The sequence below is a fragment of the Lepidochelys kempii genome, chromosome 3 (genome assembly GCF_965140285.1).
Source record: "Lepidochelys kempii isolate rLepKem1 chromosome 3, rLepKem1.hap1, whole genome shotgun sequence".
Taxonomy (NCBI): Eukaryota; Metazoa; Chordata; order Testudines; family Cheloniidae; genus Lepidochelys; species Lepidochelys kempii.
In genome coordinates this window covers 131,555,359-131,574,972 of record NC_136382.1, presented here as the reverse complement: position 1 = coordinate 131,574,972, position 19,614 = coordinate 131,555,359, and the positions used below count along the sequence as shown (strand labels likewise).

Genomic DNA, 19,614 nt, shown 5'->3' with positions numbered 1-19,614 from the left:
GCAGACATTTCTGGAAGATTGCTGACTAGAGTGTATGAAAAGGAAATTGAACAATGTGCAAAAAAAAATTGATGGGAAATTCGTTAGTCTGAATTTTGATGGGTGGAGCAATGTACACAATGATCCAGTAATATATATTTGTGTGACAACAGAAGATGGTGGTGTCTATTTTACAGAAACAGTTGACACATCAGGAAATACCCATGCAGAAGAATATTGAGACATAGCAGTAAATGCTATAACAAACTGATCAAAAATTCAAGTGTCAAGTGCACTGCTTTGTCACAAACAGTGCTGCAAATGTAGCAAAGAGGAGAAGAAATGTAGAAGAAGATAATGAAGGGAACCTGAAACTACTTATGTGGGTGCAGTGCTCATCTGACGCATCTTGTATTTAATTTTTTGGCTACAACTGCAAGAATAAAGGAAATTGTTGAAATTGCAAAATAGTTCTGTAACAACCCTTTGCTTCATCTTCACTGAGAGCAGCATGATCCAAGCTAAGGGCTTGTATAAATTACCCACAGTATTGACGGGCAGTGATCGATCCAGCGGGGGTCGATTCATTGCGTCTAGTCTAGACGCGATAAATCAACTGCCGAGCGCTCTCCTGTCAACTCCGGTACTCCACCGGAGCGAGACACGCAGGCTGAGTTGACGGTGGAGCGTCCGCTGTTGACTCACTACAGTGAAGACACCGCTGTGAGTAGATCTAAGTACGTTGACTTCAGCTACATTATTCACGTAGCTCAAGTTGTGTAACTTAGATTGATTTCCCAACTCCCCCACCCCCGTATGTAGACCAGGCCTAATTCTCCACCAAGATGTACAATGGAATTCAGTGGATGACAGCTTTGAGCTATTTATTAAGAACTGACCTGTTCCGATGACAATTTGTGAAGAAAATTGTGATTAAAATAGATGGAACTATCACAGCTAAAGTAGTCAACATTGGACTAAAGAGAAATGTAGAAAGATATGGTGAATATACTGAAACCTCTTTCCATAGCCTTGGACAAACTGTAGAAAGATTGCTGCTCAATTGCTGTTGAAATTTGGAAAGAACTTTGAGACATTGAAGGAAGAAATACCCAACAACAAAGTTAAATTGTAGGCATTAGGGAAATGGATATATCAAACGCTTATTCCACCTCATTTTCTTGCCAATATTTTTAACCCAAAGTAGCGGGGTAGATGTCCAACTGCTGAAGAAGATACTGCAATGACATGGGCATCTAATCACCCATCAATCATGCCAACCACAATAAATTTCAGAGCTGGAGGTGAACCATTCCAACATGATGTTTTAAAGAGTCACGCCACTGAGATGGTGGAAATAGCTTGCTTGAACCTGGAACTAGAGTTTGTGGAAGTGCTAAATCAGCTTTTGACAGCAAGTAGCATCTTGTGCAGGCACAGAAAGGATTTCCCCCCCCCCCCGCCTCCCCCCATTTGGACTAGTTTTTTCAAAGTGGAGACATTGGGAGTTGAAAAAGCAGGAAAACTTCTCTCTTCCAGTCTACGAATACAAACAAAGTGGGAGGGGATGAGATCTACTAGTTTTAAAAGTCTGAAGTACAGCCTAAGTAACTTAGGAGGCTCTCTTTTTCATTTTCAGTAGGCGCTTAAGCTCTAGTCACTTTCTGTTAGGCACATATGAAAATTTTCACTAGCTGACCTGAATTAATCAATTTAATTCTCTGATTACAGCTAATACCTCTGTTCCTTTAATAAATCATTTTAGTTGTAAATGTGAAGCATGTTTTGATAAGTTTATATATTGAAAACACTTAAGGTTGTTTAACTCAGTTCCAGTTACCATCCTAATGCAGCTTGACACAAATCATTAACAAAGTTAACTATCTAGTAAATAAGCAATATATCATTTACAATTTTCTGACATACTAAAATGTACCATGACTAGGAAAATATTAAGCGATGTAATTGCTTAAATAATGTATATAGTTATAGGGCATCCTCCTAGGCAGTGCAAAAAGCAAATCTAGTGTGAAATCTCTAGTTGTAAATCAACATGTTCTCATGGTTATATCGACCAATCAGAATGCCCCTTTCTTTAGAAAATAACTGAAGTACAAATTTCAGAGTAGCAGCTGTGTTAGTCTGTATCCACAAAAAGAAAACGAGTACTTGTGGCACCTTAGAGACCAACAAATTTATTTGAGCATAAGCTTTCGTGAACTCACGAAAGCTTATGCTCAAATAAATTTGTTGGTCTCTAAGGTGCCACAAGTACTCGTTTTCTTTTTGAAATACAAATGAAGTTGATGAAAATCAATTTAAATTAAGGTTTTCCCCTTGGTGATTTAAATTGCTGATTTAAGTAATCCACCCTGATTTTACCACAAAATGTGGTGGTCCACATGCTTGATCCTTTCCTCCTGTCTTTTCCTGTCCCAAGACAGAAGGGATCCCTAAGGAAATATACTTTCATGTGAAAGGGGATCTTTCCTGGTCTGCTGTTTTTCATATTTGCTATTTTGGAATGACTTCTAACATGTAAATTTAAAAAATTTGCTCCCTTGTTAGGAATGGCAGAGAGCTCTCTACAGAGATTGAAGCAATGGAGTATGCTACTATAATACTGACTCTTGTAGAAATGCTAAATAACTGGAGTTAACTTTCCATTGTCTTGCAGTCTTTTACATGCTGTTCATGACTTCAAAAACACCAGTTGGCTTCCATTTCCCAACAAGATTAGAGTTCATGTTTAGTTTCCATTGGGCTGCTGAATAGCTAAGTTTGGCATACGTTGGCAAAGTGATTTTTAGAAATGGATGGTAAATACTGCCTGACTGGTTTAAGTTTAAATTTTTCATTGAGAAGCTTTCACTTCTCGTGATTTATGAACAACTTTGTTAGGCAACCTGGATGACTGAAATCAAACTCTGAGCTGTTTCTCCTGTTGTAATTGTCCAAGTTAAGTTTCAAGACTTTCCCTTGTTGGTGGGTTTGATTATAGTACAAAGGCTCTTTTTACACTGCACCTGGTTTATCCGTCATGCTTGGATCAGTCCTTAATTTTGTTTTTTTCCCCCTCTTAGGTCTGTTTCTATTGTGTGCTCTCTGTGCAGGGTTTGTTTTAGAGTTCTCGGAACAGTTCACAGTTGGTGACCTCTCCTCTGTGAAGGGAATGCAGATGAATAGGCCACTGCTTGAGCAGACTTTGGCTCTCATCCTCTTTTTGCCAGGCCTCAGCATTCATGGGAAAGGTTCCCCACCTTGTTTTAGAATGAGATTAAAGATCTATCAAAGTTAGAGTTTGGAGCTAAAAGTTTCAGTTCCAGTTTACTGTGTTGCCTATTAGATCTATTATAGTATTGGGATGTCAGTTAGTTGGCTCAATAATTTGTAATCTGTTTTCCCTTTAATTTTATTTAATGTTTGTCAGGAGATACTTCAGTGGACAGCTATCTAGCTTCTTGCAGTGTCAGAATAAAAAATGAAATCCAATTAATGCTCTCCCAGGCCCTCTATGGGCAGCAAGCTATGATACCTCCAAAATCTTCATCTTGCATGCTTTCATAATCTGTTATGGAGTGTCTCCCTTCCAAAGGTGAATAACAAGCATTTATGCAGAATAGGGATATTTGCTTAATGTTACAAAATGACCTTTTAAAAAAAAATCAAAATGTTTAGAGCGCCTTTTAAAGCAGTCTGGATAAACTTCAGCTATGCATGGCTAGTATATTTATGTATACCTGTCTACCTGTTTATAATCGCTCAGATATGTGGGTGACTCAATGGTATTCCAGGTATAAATTATTGATTTACACTTTTCTCAGAAGTGGAGGGCCAGAAAACACCAAACGTGAGTTACTGTTACTTTTGTGTGTTACCCTCAGTTGAAAACCATATTGCTATGAACAGAGTTCACAGCAAGAAAGGTGAGAGGCTGTGCATCTCACTTTAAGCTATAGATTCATATACACTTTAGTTTGTATTGGTAGAGAGCACTACAATTCGGTGCTGTTCAGTGGCTGCATGAAACAATTGGTGGCTTGGGTAGAAATCCTAGGAGAATTGGATAAGGGTTCACATTTGGTGCTAACTGGTATCTTGGTGCAAAACAATATTTTCAACAAGACATAGCACTTTTTCCATCAAGATATGTACCTCACTGCTTTTTATGTTTTAAAGAAGATGCAAAGACCTAAGCCACCCGCTTGTGGCATATTTCTGAATACTGAAGGTAGCATTCCTTCAGTAAACCTATGTGTGCCTTTTACCTCTTTATCATGTCTAGAATTTTTCTTCCTTTTGACAGGAATTTGAATATCTTTCCCATTCTATGAAAACACATTTAATCACATACCAGCCATTACATCACAGAAGCAAATATTAGCTTAATGATCTAGAGTGTTTCATAATGTTTCATAGTGTTTCAAAGCTGAAATGTTTGCACCATAAACTCAAGAAACTTTATCCTTTACAAACAAATCTAAATTTAAACTTGTACTGTAAAAATCAGTTGCCATACCCAAGTGTAATGTCAGAATTTCTATACCCATAGGAATTTAACTTTACTTTCAATGATTAAAAACAGGTCATACAATGAAACAACAATTGCTGACTATAGGGATTATTGGTAATAAGATGAATTGATTGGCCAAACCTAAAAACAGATTGCTTGTCCACATCTGAATAACTCACCAACCTAGCTTACTAACTCAATGAAAATAAAATAACAAAAATGAGTTAAATACAAATTCAGCACGTTTCTCCTTCTAGTCATCTAATGGGAAAACTGCATGTGGAGTAGTGAGGAACTCCTTGTCCTGCTTATCTATTGAGTGACCTTGATGTAATAGGTATCTCTCTTCACTCTGACCGATGTAAATCCTACCAATTTTGAAACTGTTTTAAACGGGTTTAGCCTCTTCAAGGTGAGTTTTTTTATTAAAGATGGCATTTTAAAATGCTCCAGAAAAGTGTCTCTATCACTAGATCATTCCCATATTTCTCTGAATAAGATCACCTAAGCAAGTCAAGGTAATCCCATTGTAATCTGGCTGTACATCTTTAGAAAAATTTTGGACAACATATTGCTGGCACTATCCCTTATCAAAACCTTTGGAGGCCCTAATCAAAGGCTAATGAGAGAAAAGGGAGTGTCCAGAGGTGGGATGGGGAAAAAAACTTTTGCATGTTTGAAATCATTTAATTTTGCTCTTGTTACTGGATTTTGAAATGAGTGTAGAAATCTCTAAGGGCTAGTCTACAGTAGAAGCGCTATAATGTGTCTCGTGAAGATGCTTCTGCCCTATTGACATAATAAAACCACTTCCCCTTGAGGCGGTAGCTGACATAGTGCTATACACACTGAAGCTTAGGTCAGTGTAACTGATGTCACTCGGGGGGTGGCCTATTGACACCCCTGAGTGACATAAATTATAGTGACAACCTGTAGTGTAGACAAATCCTAAATCTTCAGGGGAGGCAAATTAATCATTATACATTACCTTGTGCTTGGCAGAGCACTGTATAGGGAGCTTGGTTCTTTTAGCACTCAAAACCAGTTTGTGTATTCATTCATGGCCACCCCACTTGAAAAGTCTTGAAAGATCATCTTTAGCTTCAAGATAGGCTCATGAAACCTTAGATGGAAAAGTTTGCCTTCTCATAAGATTTTTAAAGAGACTTCCTATAGAGAAGTTTCCACTGGCATAGTACAGTCATTCTGTTTGGGGTGGTCTTTCTCTTCGGAACTCCTGGAACAATTAGGATCAGACTTGGATATTTGGTGGGATTTGTCTATAAAAAGTTGGAATGCAGAAGTATGGAGGAAAATACAAGGGCAGTGGTTGGAGGCAGAAACAGCCATTTAGATTCAATATAAAGCAGATTTTGTTATAAGGCTATCTATTGAAAGGTGTCATAAAATAATTTTACCAACGCAGAGACTTAAGCTGTAAACAAAAGCATACTACATATCATTCATGAAGGAAAGGGAAGTGCCCTACTGTTGTCCTTAAGTGGCTGGGATTCTTGAGGATCTGAAACCAGAAATTAACTCACCTGCAGAAGGTTGATTTTCTTTTTTGGTGGTTCAAATTCTGTAGTTTCTGCATCAGTGTTCCTCTTTTAAGGCGTTTGGAAGCATGCTCCATACCTTGACCCTCTCAGATTTTGGAAGGCATTTCAGATTCTTAAACCTTGGTTTGAGTGCTGTAGCTATCTTTAGAAATCTCACATTGGTACCTTCTTTGCAATTTGTCAAATCTGCAGTGAAAGTGTTCTTAAAACGAGCAACATGTGCTTGGATCACCATCTGAGACTGCTATAACACGAAATATATGGCAGAATGCAGGTAAAACAGAGCAGGAGACATACAATTCTCCCCCAAGGAGTTCAGTCACTAATTTAATTAACTCATAACATCAGCAGAGAAGCATGTCCTCTGGACTAGTGGCTGAAACATGAAGGGGCATGTGAATGTTTAGCATATCTGGCAAGTAAATACCTTGCAATACCAGCTACAAAAGTGCCATGTGAATGCCTGTTCTCAATTTCTGGCGACATTGTAAATAAGAAGTGGGTAGCTTTATCTCCTGTAAATGTAAACAAACCTGTGTCTTTTAGCATGGCTGAACAAAAAGTAGGACTGAGTGGACTTGTAGGCTCTAAAGTTTTACATTGTATTGTTTTTTGTAAGTTGCACTTTCACAATAAAGAGAATGCACTACAGTACTTGTATTTGGTGAATTGAAAAATACTATTTCTTTTGTTTATCATTTTTACGGTGCAAATATTTGTAATAAATATTAAGTGAGCACTGTCAACTTCATATACTATGGTGTAATTGAAATCAATATATTTAAAAATGTAGAAAAACATCCAAAATATTAAGCAATAGAATACCAATTGAAATGTATTAAACACTGCAACTAAACGGCGATTAATCGTGATGCATTTTTAAAATTGTGATTACTTTTTTTTGAGTTAATCACGTGAGTTAACTGCGATTAATTGACAGCCCTAGTTATAAGAACTGTTGTTCTCTTAATATTGTGAAAGTAAAGCTGGGTTGGAGTGAATGTACTTCCCATCTGCTTCCCTGTCATGAGATCTCCTTTATTCTAAGATGTATAAAAGTTGCAGGGGTTTTTGCAGCCACTCCCCTTCTTCTCCCCCCCCCCCCCCGGCCTCTTCATTTTTGCTCCTAGTTTTTTATATTGTAGTTCAGTTATTGCCTATTCTGTTTCCCTGTAACAGTCTATGGACAGTTGGATAGTAATGCTGCAAGTACCCAAGCGACTGAGGGGAAGGGGTTTCTAGTAATTTTTTTAAACCTCTACTTGTGTTTGAATAAGTGGGAAGAAGGATCTTTAATAAACATTCACGAAGCCTCTTCCTTTCAAATAAGGTCTGAGAGAACACAGTCTCATATTTTCTGGAGGACCAGAAATCCAAAGATTTGATATTCCTGACATATATAATAATTAAAAAAAAAAAAAAAAACCCTTTCCAGCTTTCCCTAATCACTATATATAAAAGGAATTTTCTTTTGCAACTTCCTACTCCCATCTACTTCTAGAAGCAAGTGCTGAGTTATTACATTCAAAGGTGTTTAAAGGATTATATAGTGAAGCCTTTTGATACTGCGGAATTACCAGTTCAGAGAGAACAGTACAATCCCAATATTTATAAAGGTTTTGGAAGGATCAGTGGATCTGCAACTCTGACATCTTTATCCTGCATTAGGTAGATATTTATGACTAGTTAAAGGATATTTGAAACTACTATGTGTAATGACATGATTTACCTTTCACAAATCCATGCTGACTTGCCTGAAAAACTGGATTATTTATATGAAATAACTGCTGTCTTGAGTTGTCGAGAGAGGAGCCAATAAAAACTTTCAACAAAGTTAACGTGATTATATAAACTCTGGGGCAGGTAATAAATTAAAGAATAGTTATGTAACGAGCAGAGAACATTAAAGGTATGGGTATTCAGGGAAGCTGTACAGAGCTGTCTTTGTTGGGACCAATATTTTCAAAAAAATATTTATGTAATTAAATTTGCAGATACTAACATTGAGGGAATGGGCAAGGCTCAGACTCATGTAGCTGTTGTATAGGTTTAGTGGTATATAAAATGTTAAATATACCTAAGTAAGTAGAACGTTTATGGAGTTAGTTAATATACTTGAAGGATAGGGTTAGAGTAACCAATAGGTAACAGATAAATAGAATGGGAGAGCATTATCTATGAGAAATCTTCTTCTTGAGAGAACTAGCGAGGAGACACAACTGAAATATTTAAACGAGCTGAACGTTGTTATAAAATGAAGCATGATGAATTATGATGAGCAATTGCACTTCTTTGCCAAGTGCTCTTACTCATGGTATTTCACCGGGTTCAATCTTTTCAACTCCCTTCAATGTGTGTGTGAAGCCACAGGGAGAATGAGGTGCTGTGAGCATCAGTGATATTGGTATGTTTATAGTCAGATCCTATTCACAAAGGTCGGACAGAACCATTTTTCTGCTCTGCCAGTATCTGGTAGAGATGAGACTACACGACACTTGAACTGCTACTGGGTTAATCCAGTTTTTAAGTCTGTGCCTTGGAAAAGGGCAGTGAATTGATTGTCACAGGATATGTCTGCACCGCAGTTGGACGTGTGATTGCAGCTCGTGTAGGCACACCCATGCCAGCTTTCATCTGGCTAGTGCAGCTGAAAATAGCAGTGAAGATTCAGCAATGTGTAACCTGGTGAGGGCTAGGAACATGACTATTATAACAGAATGCCATGTCTGCTGTAGTTTAGGTTAAAACCAACGTTCTGTTTAAACTTGATTTTTCTAAGTGCTCTAACATCTACACAGTTACTTAGCTTGCCTTGAAATTTGGTGCCATGGCATAAGTGTCTCACTTGAGAGGCATGCCCAGAGAAAACCAGGACACAGAGTTCAGGTACATGCCTGTACACCCTTAACTCTGCCCTCTTTTTGAGCATTGCTCGTATTAGCCCATAACACATACTTGCACTTCTTTGCCCTGCAGTGAATAAGAACTACCTACACCTGCCCTACACTCATACACTTAACCACTCCGCTGAAAGAACACCACATCCACTAAATTTTCCCACTCCTTCATCCTCTTTTACAACCCTTGTCTTTATGCACACAGTGCCATCAAGCACTGTGCTTTCATTTACCCTTTATTAAATGCATAGACCACACTCCTCTCGCACCTAGCTGCTGACAATCCCCATGGCAGGAAGACTCCTCTGCCCTGGTAGTGACACAGCCTGCACAGTACAGCACTGAAATGGGGCATATTGGATCTCCCAAGATGCACATGCACTTCTTCCCTTTGATCACCCACAGAGGGGTCAGGGAAGAGGCGGCTCACATCTCCTGCAGAGGGCCACATTGACCCAGATCGTCTTATATCATAATCACAGCTCTTCCAAGTAGCTCCAACTTATTCCTCCTCCATTCAATGCAGCTACGCCTAACACGGTGAATGGAGCTGGAGTTCATGCAGATAATTCCCAGTGGCTGTTGGCATTTGGGGGTGAGGGGTGGGGATTTCTAGGGGATGGGGGACAGGGGCAGAGTTAAGGTTTCATGGGTGTGTACTGTAACTCTGTATTTCCTGGTCTTCACAAGTTTAAGTTTTGCTCAACTCAATGTTCTGGAATAGCAGGGTACAAGATACCTCAGCGCCATCTTAACTCTCTGTTAATGGAGCTTTTTGACATTTAATATACTCAGGGTTCTGGGCAGGCACGTACTGCCTGTACTGAAGCCTGCCCTGCCATGGCTTCACTGCTGTTTTTATATTAAAGCTCGTGTGGGTGTGCCAACATAGGTGCAATCACACCTTTTGAGTGCAGTATAGACATACCCTGAGCCATGGTCAGGGTACACTACACTAAGAGGTCAGGTCGAATTTAGCAGTGTTAGATCAATTTAACCCTGCACCCGTCCACACAACAAAGCCATTTTTTTCGCCTTAATGGGCTCTTAAAATCAATTTCTGTACTCCTCCCCGAGAAGGGGATTAGCTCTGAAATCGACATCGCCAGGTCGAATTTGGGTTAGTGTGGATGCAATTCCATGGTATTGGCCTCTGGGAGCTATCCCACAGTGCTCCATTGTGACTGCTCTGGACAGCACTCAACTCAGATGCGCTGGCATCCATGTAGATAGGAAAAGCCCCGCGAACTTTTGAATTTCATTTCCTGTTTGGCAAGCGTGGCAAGCTGATCAGCACAGGTGACCATGCAGATCTCATCAGCAGAGGTGACCATGGAATCCCAGGATCACAAAAGAGCTCCAGCATGGACCGAACGGGAGGTACTGGATCTGATCGCTGTATGGGGAGACGAATCCATGCTATCAGAACTCTGTTCGAAAAGACGAAATGCCAAAATATTTGAAAAAAATCTCCAAGGGCATGTAGGACAGAGGCTATCACAGGGACCCTCAGCAGTGCCGTGTGAAAGTTAAGGAGCTCAGGCAAGCCTACCAAAAAACCCAAGAGGCAAATGCCTGCTCGGGGTCAGAGACCCAGACATGCCGCTTCTATGATGAGCTGCATACAATTCTAGGGGGTGCCCCTACAACTACCCCACACCTGTACGTGGACTCCTGCAAGGGAGTCTCACACAATAGGGATGAGGATTTTGGGGATGAGGAAGATGATAGTGCGCACCAGGCAAGCGGAGAAACCGTTCTCCCCGACAGCCAGGAACTGTGAATCACCCTGGAGACAGCACCCTCCTAACCCGGGCTCCCGGCCCTTGAAGGCAGAGAAGGCACCTCTGGTGAATGTACCTTTGTAAATATAATACACGATTTAAAAGCAAGTATGTTTTTAATGATTGATTTGCCCTGAAGACTTGGGATACATTCACGGTCAGTACAGCTACTGGAAAAGTCTGTTAACATGTCTGGGAATGGAGCAGAAATCCTTCAGGGACATCTCAATGAAGCTGTCCTGGAGGTATTCCCAAAGCCTTTGCAAAAGATTTTTGGGGAGGGCAGTGTTATTGTGTCCTCCATGGTAGGACACATTACCACATCAGGCCAGTAGCACATAGTCTGGAATCATTGCATAAGAAAGCATGGCAGCGTGTGGTCCCGGTGTTTGCTGGCTTTCAAGCAACATCCGTTCTTTATCTCTCTGTGTTATCCTCAGGAGAGTGATATCATTCAAGGTCACCTGGTTGAAATAGGGGAATTTTATTAAGAGGACATTCAGAGGTGGCTGTTCCTGCTGGGCTGTTTGCCTGTCGCTGAAAAGAAATCATCCCTGCTGTTAGCCACGCAGTGGGGGGGAGGGGTGAAGCGATCATCCCAGAGAATTGGTGGGGGGGATAGTTGGGTTTGTGCTGCATGTTAACCCGAAAACATCAGCCCCTCCTTCTAAATGGCCAATGTGTCTTTCAGTTTTGCTCCCCCTTTTTTTCATCCCTCAGCTGCAAATGTTTCAATTCGTCCTAGAGGCTAGCGTAGATAAGAAGGCAAAAAAAAAGCACTCGCGATGAAATGTTTTCTGAGCTCATGTGGTCCACCCAAACTGAAAGAGCCCAGCAGAATGCGTGGAGGCAGACAATGGCAGAGTTCGGGAAAGCACAAAATGAACGCGAGGACAGGTGGCTGGGGCAACAGGAGAGGTGGCGGGATCAAGAGGAAAGGTGGCGGCAGCATGATAAGAGGAGGCAGGATGCAATGCTGAGGCTACTGGAGGATCAAACTAATATGCTCTGGTGTATGGTTGAGGTGCAGGAAAGGCACAGACCACCACTGCAGCCCCTGTGTAACCAACCGCTCTCCTCCCCAAGTTCCGTAGCCGCCTCACCCAGATGCTCAAGAACGCGGGTGGCGGGGGGCCCTCCAGGCACCCAACCACTCCACCCCAGAGGACTGCCCAAGCAACAGAAGGCTGGCATTCAATAAGTTTTGAAGTGCAGTGTGGCCTTGTCCACCCCCCTCCCCCAGGCTACCTTGGCAGTTATCCATCTATTTATGTGACGAATTAATAAAGAATGCGTGAATTTGAAACAACGACTTTATTGCCTCTGCAAGCAGTGATCGAAGGGGGGAGGGGAGGGCAGGGCGGTTGGCTTACAGAGAATTAGAGTGAACCAAGGGAGTGAGTTTTCATTAAGGAGAAACAAACAGAACTGTCACACCGTAGCCTGGCCAGTCATGAAACTGATTTTCAAAGCTTCTCTGATGCGCAGCGTGCCCTGCTGTGCTCTTCTAACCGCCCTGGTGTCTGGCTGCGCGTAATCAGTGGCCAGGCGATTTGCCTCAACTTCCCACCCCGCCATAAACGTCTCCCCCGTACTCTCACAGATATTGTGGAGCACACAGCAAGCAGTAATAACAATGGAAATATTGGTTTCGCTGAGGTCTGAGTCAGTAAACTGCACCAATGCACTTTTAAACATCCAAATGCACATTCTACCACCATTCTGCACTTGCTCAGCCTATAGTTGAAGAGCTCCTGACTACTGTCCAGGGTGCCTGTGTATGGCTTCATGAGCCATGGTATTAAGAGGTAGACTGTGTCCCCAAGAATAACTATAGGCATTTCAACATCCCCAACGGTTATTTTCTGGTCTGGGAAGTAAGTTCCTTGTTGCAGCTGTTCATACAGACCAGAGTTCCTGAAGATGCGAGCGTCATGTACCTTTCCCGGCCATCCCACGTTGATGTTGGTGAAATGTCCCTTGTGATCCACCAGTGCTTGCAGCGCCATTGAAAAGTACCCCTTGTGGTTTATGTACTGGCTGCCTTGGTGGTCTGGTCCCAATATAGGGATATGTGTTCCGTCTGTCGCCCCACCACAGTTAGGGAAACCCATTGCAGCAAAGCCATCCACTATGACCTGCACATTTCCCAGAGTCACTACCCTTGATAGCAGCAGCTCAGTGATTGCGTTGGCTACTTGGATCACAGCCGCCCCCACAGTAGATTTGCCCACTCCAAATTGGTTACCGACTGACGGGTAGCTGTCTGGCGTTGCAAGCTTCCACAGGGCTATCGCCACTCGATTGTGAACAGTGAGGTCTGCTCTCATCTTGGTATTCTTGTGCTTCAGGGCAGGGGAAAGCAAGTCAAAGTTCCATGAAAGTGCACTTACGCACATGAAAGTTTTGCAGCCACTGGGAATCATCCCAGATCTGCAACACTGTGCGGTCCCACCAGTCTGTGGTTGTTTCACTGGCCCAGAATCAGCGTTCCATGGCATGAGCCTGCCCCATTACCACCAGGATGGCCAAATTGCCAGGGCCTGTGCTTTGAGAGAAGTCTGTGTCCATGTTCTCATCGCTCTTGTCACTGCACTGCCATCGCCTCCTCACCTGCTTTTGCAGGTTCTGGTTCTATATATACTGCATGATAATGCGCGAGGTGTTTACAATGCTCATAACTGCCGCAGTGATCTGAGCGGGGTTCATGCTTGCTGTGGTATGACATCTGTAGGAGAGCAGAGTTGCAGGGGAAGCGGTGGTTGGATGACCAGTTTTGCAGACCTACCGCACTGTCTGCTGTTAGGACACAACAGCTGAGCTGGCTGCACACTTGCCGTGGTATGGCGAGACCGAGAACAGCCGAGCAGAGTTGCAGCGGAAGTGGCCCTGGGAGACCACTAAGAGAACGGAGTGCCAGCGGAAGCAATGGATGACGACGGTCATTTCGAGGACCTGCAAGGTGGATTCATAGCATCAGGAGAGTAGAGTTGCAGCAGAAGCTTTGGATGACGCTGATGGTTTGCAGACCTACTGCACCGCTGCTGAAAGCAGTATGGTGCCCACCTGGAAAAAAGGCGCGAAACTATTGTCTGCCGTTGCTTTCACGGAGGGAGGGGCGACTGATGACATGTACCCAAAACCACCCACGACTGTGTTTGCCCAATCAGGCATTGGGAGCATAACCCAGAATTCCAATGGATGGCGGAGACTGCAGGAACTGTGGGATAGCTACCCACAGTGCAACGCTCCAAAAGTCGACGCTAGCCTTGGTACTGTGGACGCACTCCAACTTAATGCGCTTAGTGCACTAGTGTGGGGACACGCACAATTGACTGTATAAAATCGCTTTCTAAAAAATCGACTTCCATAAATTCGACCTAATTTCGTAGTGTAGACATACCCTGAGTGTCCAAGCAGCCATTGGAAATTGATTGCTGACCCCTTTAACTGAGATTATATGGCACTTGCTCAGTACTTGATTTGTAACTTGGCTTGTGCCCTGTCCTCTAAAATTTAGGGATGCCTGTAATAGGTCACTGCCTACACAAAGTCTGAATTACATATAAATGCATATATCCAGACATTAAAATTCATATTGTTTTGTCTGTTTAGTAAGTCTTAAGTGACTTCCTGCTAAAACTTAATTTGTCAATGATTTCTTAATTTTTATTGTGACAGCCCATAGCTAGAACATGCGTTTGCTTTGGATAATTTTAATATTTTGTATTCAGAGTGGTGGCTGTGTTTAGGGACTTTAAATTTTTATAATACCATTCAGTCATAGAGTATGTCTACATTTCAATTAAAAACCTGCAGCTGGCTTGTGTCTGCTGTCTCGTGCTCTCAGGGCTCAGGTAAGGGACTGTTTTAATTGCAGCGTAGACATTCAGGCTCAGGCTTTAAGACTCTGCAAAGTGAGAAGGTCTTGGAGCTTGGGCTGCTGGCCAAGTCCAAATGTCTACACTACAATTAAACAGCCCCATGCTCCAAGCCTGCTGGCACAGTCTGGCTGTGGGTATCTAGTTGCAGTTTAGACATACCCGTGGTGTCAGTTAGTGAATGTTTTACATTTTATTTCTAACACCTTGTTACAGACGTGCATCCTGTTGTGATTTATGACAGAGTTATAATTCTGAAATATTAGTAAACGGAGGAGTGTTATGGTTGCTGTTGAAGGAGCTGTCCCAATGCAAAGTATTTTATCTTCTGGGATTGCTGTTTCTGAACTCCTATGGGTGTCTAATCACAAGCACCACTGTAATCATGTCTGTAGCTATCACATTGAAAACCTTTGTTTGTAGAAAATCATGTAGAAAGACTTTCTATATTCTAACTTTTGGTAGGAAAATATATATGGGAATATATATATATGGTGAGAAACAAATGATGTAACTTGGACCTGTGGAATAGGGCTTTTGGCTAAACAGTCCTTGGGTTCTGTTTCTGGTTATCTTATTTGTCCCCTGCTTTTGTATGTATTTGGAATGCCTCTTGCTAAGCAATTCTTTACAGGGGGATTTAGAACATACAGCACATGTAGAATAAGAGCTATAGGTTTCCTATTCAGTGCTTATAAAAGAGCCATTCTCTGCAGTTACTAATAAATATAGAAGCCGCTCTAAAGTCTGAAAAGTAGCTAGACAGACCTTTCTTTTGTTACACTGTTATCATGCTACTAACAATTTGCAAGCATTAGTGCTCACAGTCACTATGTCCTTGACCCTCTTTTTTTTTTCCTGTGGAGGTGTGTGGAATTCGCAAAAAGAAAAGGAGTACTTGTGGCACCTTAGAGACTAACCAATTTATTTGAGCATAAGATTTCGTGAGCTTATGCTCAAATAAATTGGTTAGTCTCTAAGGTGCCACAAGTACTCCTTTTCTTTTTACGAATACAGACTAACACGGCTCTTACAATTCCACACGTTTCAGAGTATTTTTCCTACTGAAGCTGTCTTGGCACACTCACGGTAGTATCGGATAACTCCAGGTTCTTGTGAATCAAACAGATTTATGATTAGCTTATTAGATTTTTCCAAATCCAATGTATCTGATACCTCAATATAAATAGCTTCTGTTGCTGAGCCTGCACTTGCCATAGAAATATGTGCCTATGCATATCTGTTTGCATAGACACAGTCAAATTAATTTGAGAATAAATGAGTGCTTTGACCACTGTTTGTAAAAGACAAACGACTTATTGCAGGAAATATGTCTTAGTTCGTGTCTCAGTTTTTCTTTTCAGGGTTGGAGAGGTAATAGGATCATGGATTTTCATTTGTGGGTAAACAGCTGTGTTCCAGATATTTTGGGAGGTAGCTTATTTCTGTAGCCTGCTAATAGTACAGACCAATAGGTGTTCCTTCTCCCCACCAATTAGCTGGGCAGGAAATGGCCACTGAAAATTCAGATCTTCTACCTCACTGAGACCACGTCTCCCTACTTCTTTTATTATTGACATCCACTGAGCCAGTTGCTAACCTGCACTTAAAAATCCTGCATGCATTGACTGACCAGCATGTCTGATGTGAGCTTGTAAATAAGAACTGGCCTTTCACTTTAGTTTCCTTAAATGTCACCAAATGCCAGAAGGAAGGCATGAATGATTTGCACACCCAGCCTACTGTTTTCTGCACCATTAAATCGATATAACTCTTTACCTTAGCATTGAGTATGAATACGAATAGTAATGTTAAAATACTCTCCTATGGCAAGCATAGCTATACCTGCAGTATCTTGCGCTTACCACTGAATGCCATTCCACTGAAAGAGTCTGACATAAATATGTATGGCTATAGATACTGAAGGGGAAGAATGTCCTAGTCAATTAGTCTAAGTTGTTATAGCTCTCTAACATTTTGCTCTAGGCTTCAACATGTGGGACTTGGTACATACACTTATATTTTGTAAAAACATTCTTCACCTTTGGACATGGTTCTCCTAGTCACTGCTCTTGTGATAGTTTTACAAATTTTAGAGTTGTTGGCAACTGTAGTAATATTATGGTGCATTAGTAATCAAGTCCAGGTAATCGGCCTTTGTTTTGAAGGGAGGCTTGATACCAAGGAGTTTGCTTTGGCAGGGAAAGCAAACTGATCGCCAACTTAACCTAAATCAGAATCACAAAAAAAGTTAATTTAAAGCTGATTTCTAGGCAAAACTTGGTAGAGTTACGTTTGCTAAGGAACATAATGTTTAAAAAGGGGGGAAATGATGTCTTTAAAAGTAAGAAAATAAACCATTCCAGGAAGGTGGATACACTGTTAATAACTTCTAATTGTGCAGACATACAGTTATCAGATTACATACTTCACAAACAGAATTTAGCTCTGCCCATCTGTTAATTTCAGGACAGCTGAAAGAAGGAAATTGATGGAAGAGGAGCTTCCAAACATGAGTGAGAAGCCAGGGGCAGAGGAAGCTAGCCTTTAAGGGAAACCACACATGAGTGCAGAAGGAAGCCAAGGGTATTGACTATGAGGCAAGGGCTTTCTGATGGTTTACTTACCAGCAATAATGAATCATTGTTTCAGAACTACATATCTGATTTCCGGGAATAAATATTCCTGAACTGCACAGACCAGTTATGTGCTTTGGATAACTAATATTCTGCCCATCCATAATTCTCCCATAATTTCAGTTGGATTAAGTATTCACTTCCTGTGCTAATCTCTCATGCACTGTTTTCACACCTGTCACATTCTACCCATGAAGTTCAGTGAATTCCTGTATATACTTTGTAAACCATTTTGAGATTAAAGTTGTCAGGGTAAATGTTCTCTATTCAGGCTAACAGTGCCAAGTGTGTATCTGAGATTGAGTGTTTTTGCGTGTCCCTTGTACAAGGCAGACTAATGGGTTTTTCTGTTATAACTAGTTACCTCTTTAAGATTTAAGAATTTAAGATTATATAATAAAGCTACCTATGTGAAAGTAGGACCCATGTATTTTTGTGATGCTATGGAATGTACTGCAGAATCCACTCCTTACTGCAGAGTTGTACTATAGAAACTAAAACTTCCTAGCTCTCATGGCTGTAAAGAAAATCTACCTGATCTGAACAAAAGTGTGAGGTTTCCCTGAGGCAGCAAACTACTTGAAAAGTATTGAACTGTATCATTCATCTGAGATTTAAATTCTAAAACCTAAAGATGACCATTTAAATATCAACTTCATTATGTCACTGCTGATCTTTATCAGGTATATGGAGTTAACACGTTTATCTCACAGCCTCCAACTGTCTGCCATGCCTTTTTGGATGCTGAAACCTACAAATATCTCCTACCCAGCTTTTCTGTTACAGCTTCTTTGATGCAGTTGTACGTTGTCAGTACAAATGTTTGTGGCACACTGAACTTGAATGAAGCTGGACCAGATTTTCCAGTCTGCTGCACCATAGTGCTGTAAAAACAAGCCTCTTGCTGTAGAATATAGCTTACCACAAAGTATGTGACTCTTGTAAATGGCCAAGGAATTCTGAATAATCAAATTTCTGATAAGCATTATTTACTCCAGTCTGTTCTGAATCTATAAAATCTCAGTTCGGACTTGCAGCTTTTTTCAGTATTTGCATGGGTAGTGGCTGTTTAAAAAACAGCATCAAAAAGCCTTCTAAAAATATACTTATGCTTAAGCAGCAATGCATGTAAACTTTGCACACAAAGTCCTTAATTTTGAATTTGGCACTGGTAAACTACAGTGAGTGGGAGCTTTAGAAATGCTTTGACAGATGTGTACTCTGAATTTTCTTGAAAGGATAGGATATTTCTCCTTTATAGGGACACAAAATTGAAATCTAGACAGTATTGAGTGACAAGTAGTTTCACCAACTACACCTGCCCTTGAGTTCCCTTACAAATTTTTACTATTTTATAGCTAATGTCAATGTCTGCCTTCCAACATCGTTCAGATCAAATATATTCTGTTAGCAAGTGTTTCAGCTGCCCTTGCTTGCTCAGCTTTGACTCTGTGTGTCAAGCTTGTCAAGTCATTCCTTCTCACATGCCACCATCAATATTAAAGATTCTGCAGGGCAAATCCTGCCCTTAGTGGGTTTTCACAGGGGAAACTGACTCTGTAATTGAGACTTAGCAAATAACTGTAATGCAGGAGAAGGAATAGAATCTTCCTTAATTGTGTTGACTCTGTAGGGCTAATAGGAGCAGCTGACTGAATAAGTAGAGTGCAGATGTGTAGAATAAAGGCTTTTCCATAGACACTTCATAGTAAAACCTCACTGTCGTAATATACCTAATTACCAAATATAGTCTTTTAAAATAAATGCTTTCTGTTATCCCACTTTCTCTTCCAACTTGATTCTGTGATGTATCCTAATGCTGAATTGATACCAGTTGTTTGTATGGTAACATGAACACATGATTATGAGTTCTCTGTGTGATGAAGCAGGAAGAAAAATGGGGCTGTTAGTCAACTTTCATCCTGTATTTATCAATATCTTTACTGGAATTAAAAAAGACTGATAGTTGCTTTTTCACTAAACGTTAGCATTTTTCACTATTACTATAGTCAGAAATCCAGTGGAACTATTATTTGAAAATCTGCTATCAGCATGGGTTCTGCCAAAATGGGTGCCTGTAAAGGGCAACTTGCTATGGCCCTTTCAAAAGTTTTTGTATTGGAAAACCACTTCCCAGAATATGATGAAAATTAATAACTTAGCTGTGTAGTATTTAGCTTTTATTATAAATATTCAAGTAATAGTGCTCTGAATGTGCAAACTGCTGGACATACACTATTTAGCTTTTGTTTTAGTCACACTTTGCCATCACAATTCTTTGTAGAAACAAACTTCAGTATCACAGATTACATTGAGGTTCACATTTCCTAATAAATTTTCTATTTGAGAGCAAGATATTTCT

At 40.9% G+C, this 19,614-nt stretch overlaps 1 protein-coding gene across 2 annotated transcripts in view; it reads left to right on the top strand.

The window, feature by feature from the left end:
* Positions 1 to 19,614, top strand: part of GALNT2 (polypeptide N-acetylgalactosaminyltransferase 2) — a 154,116-nt gene that overhangs the window by 60,565 nt on the left and 73,937 nt on the right. The window lies entirely within an intron of this gene.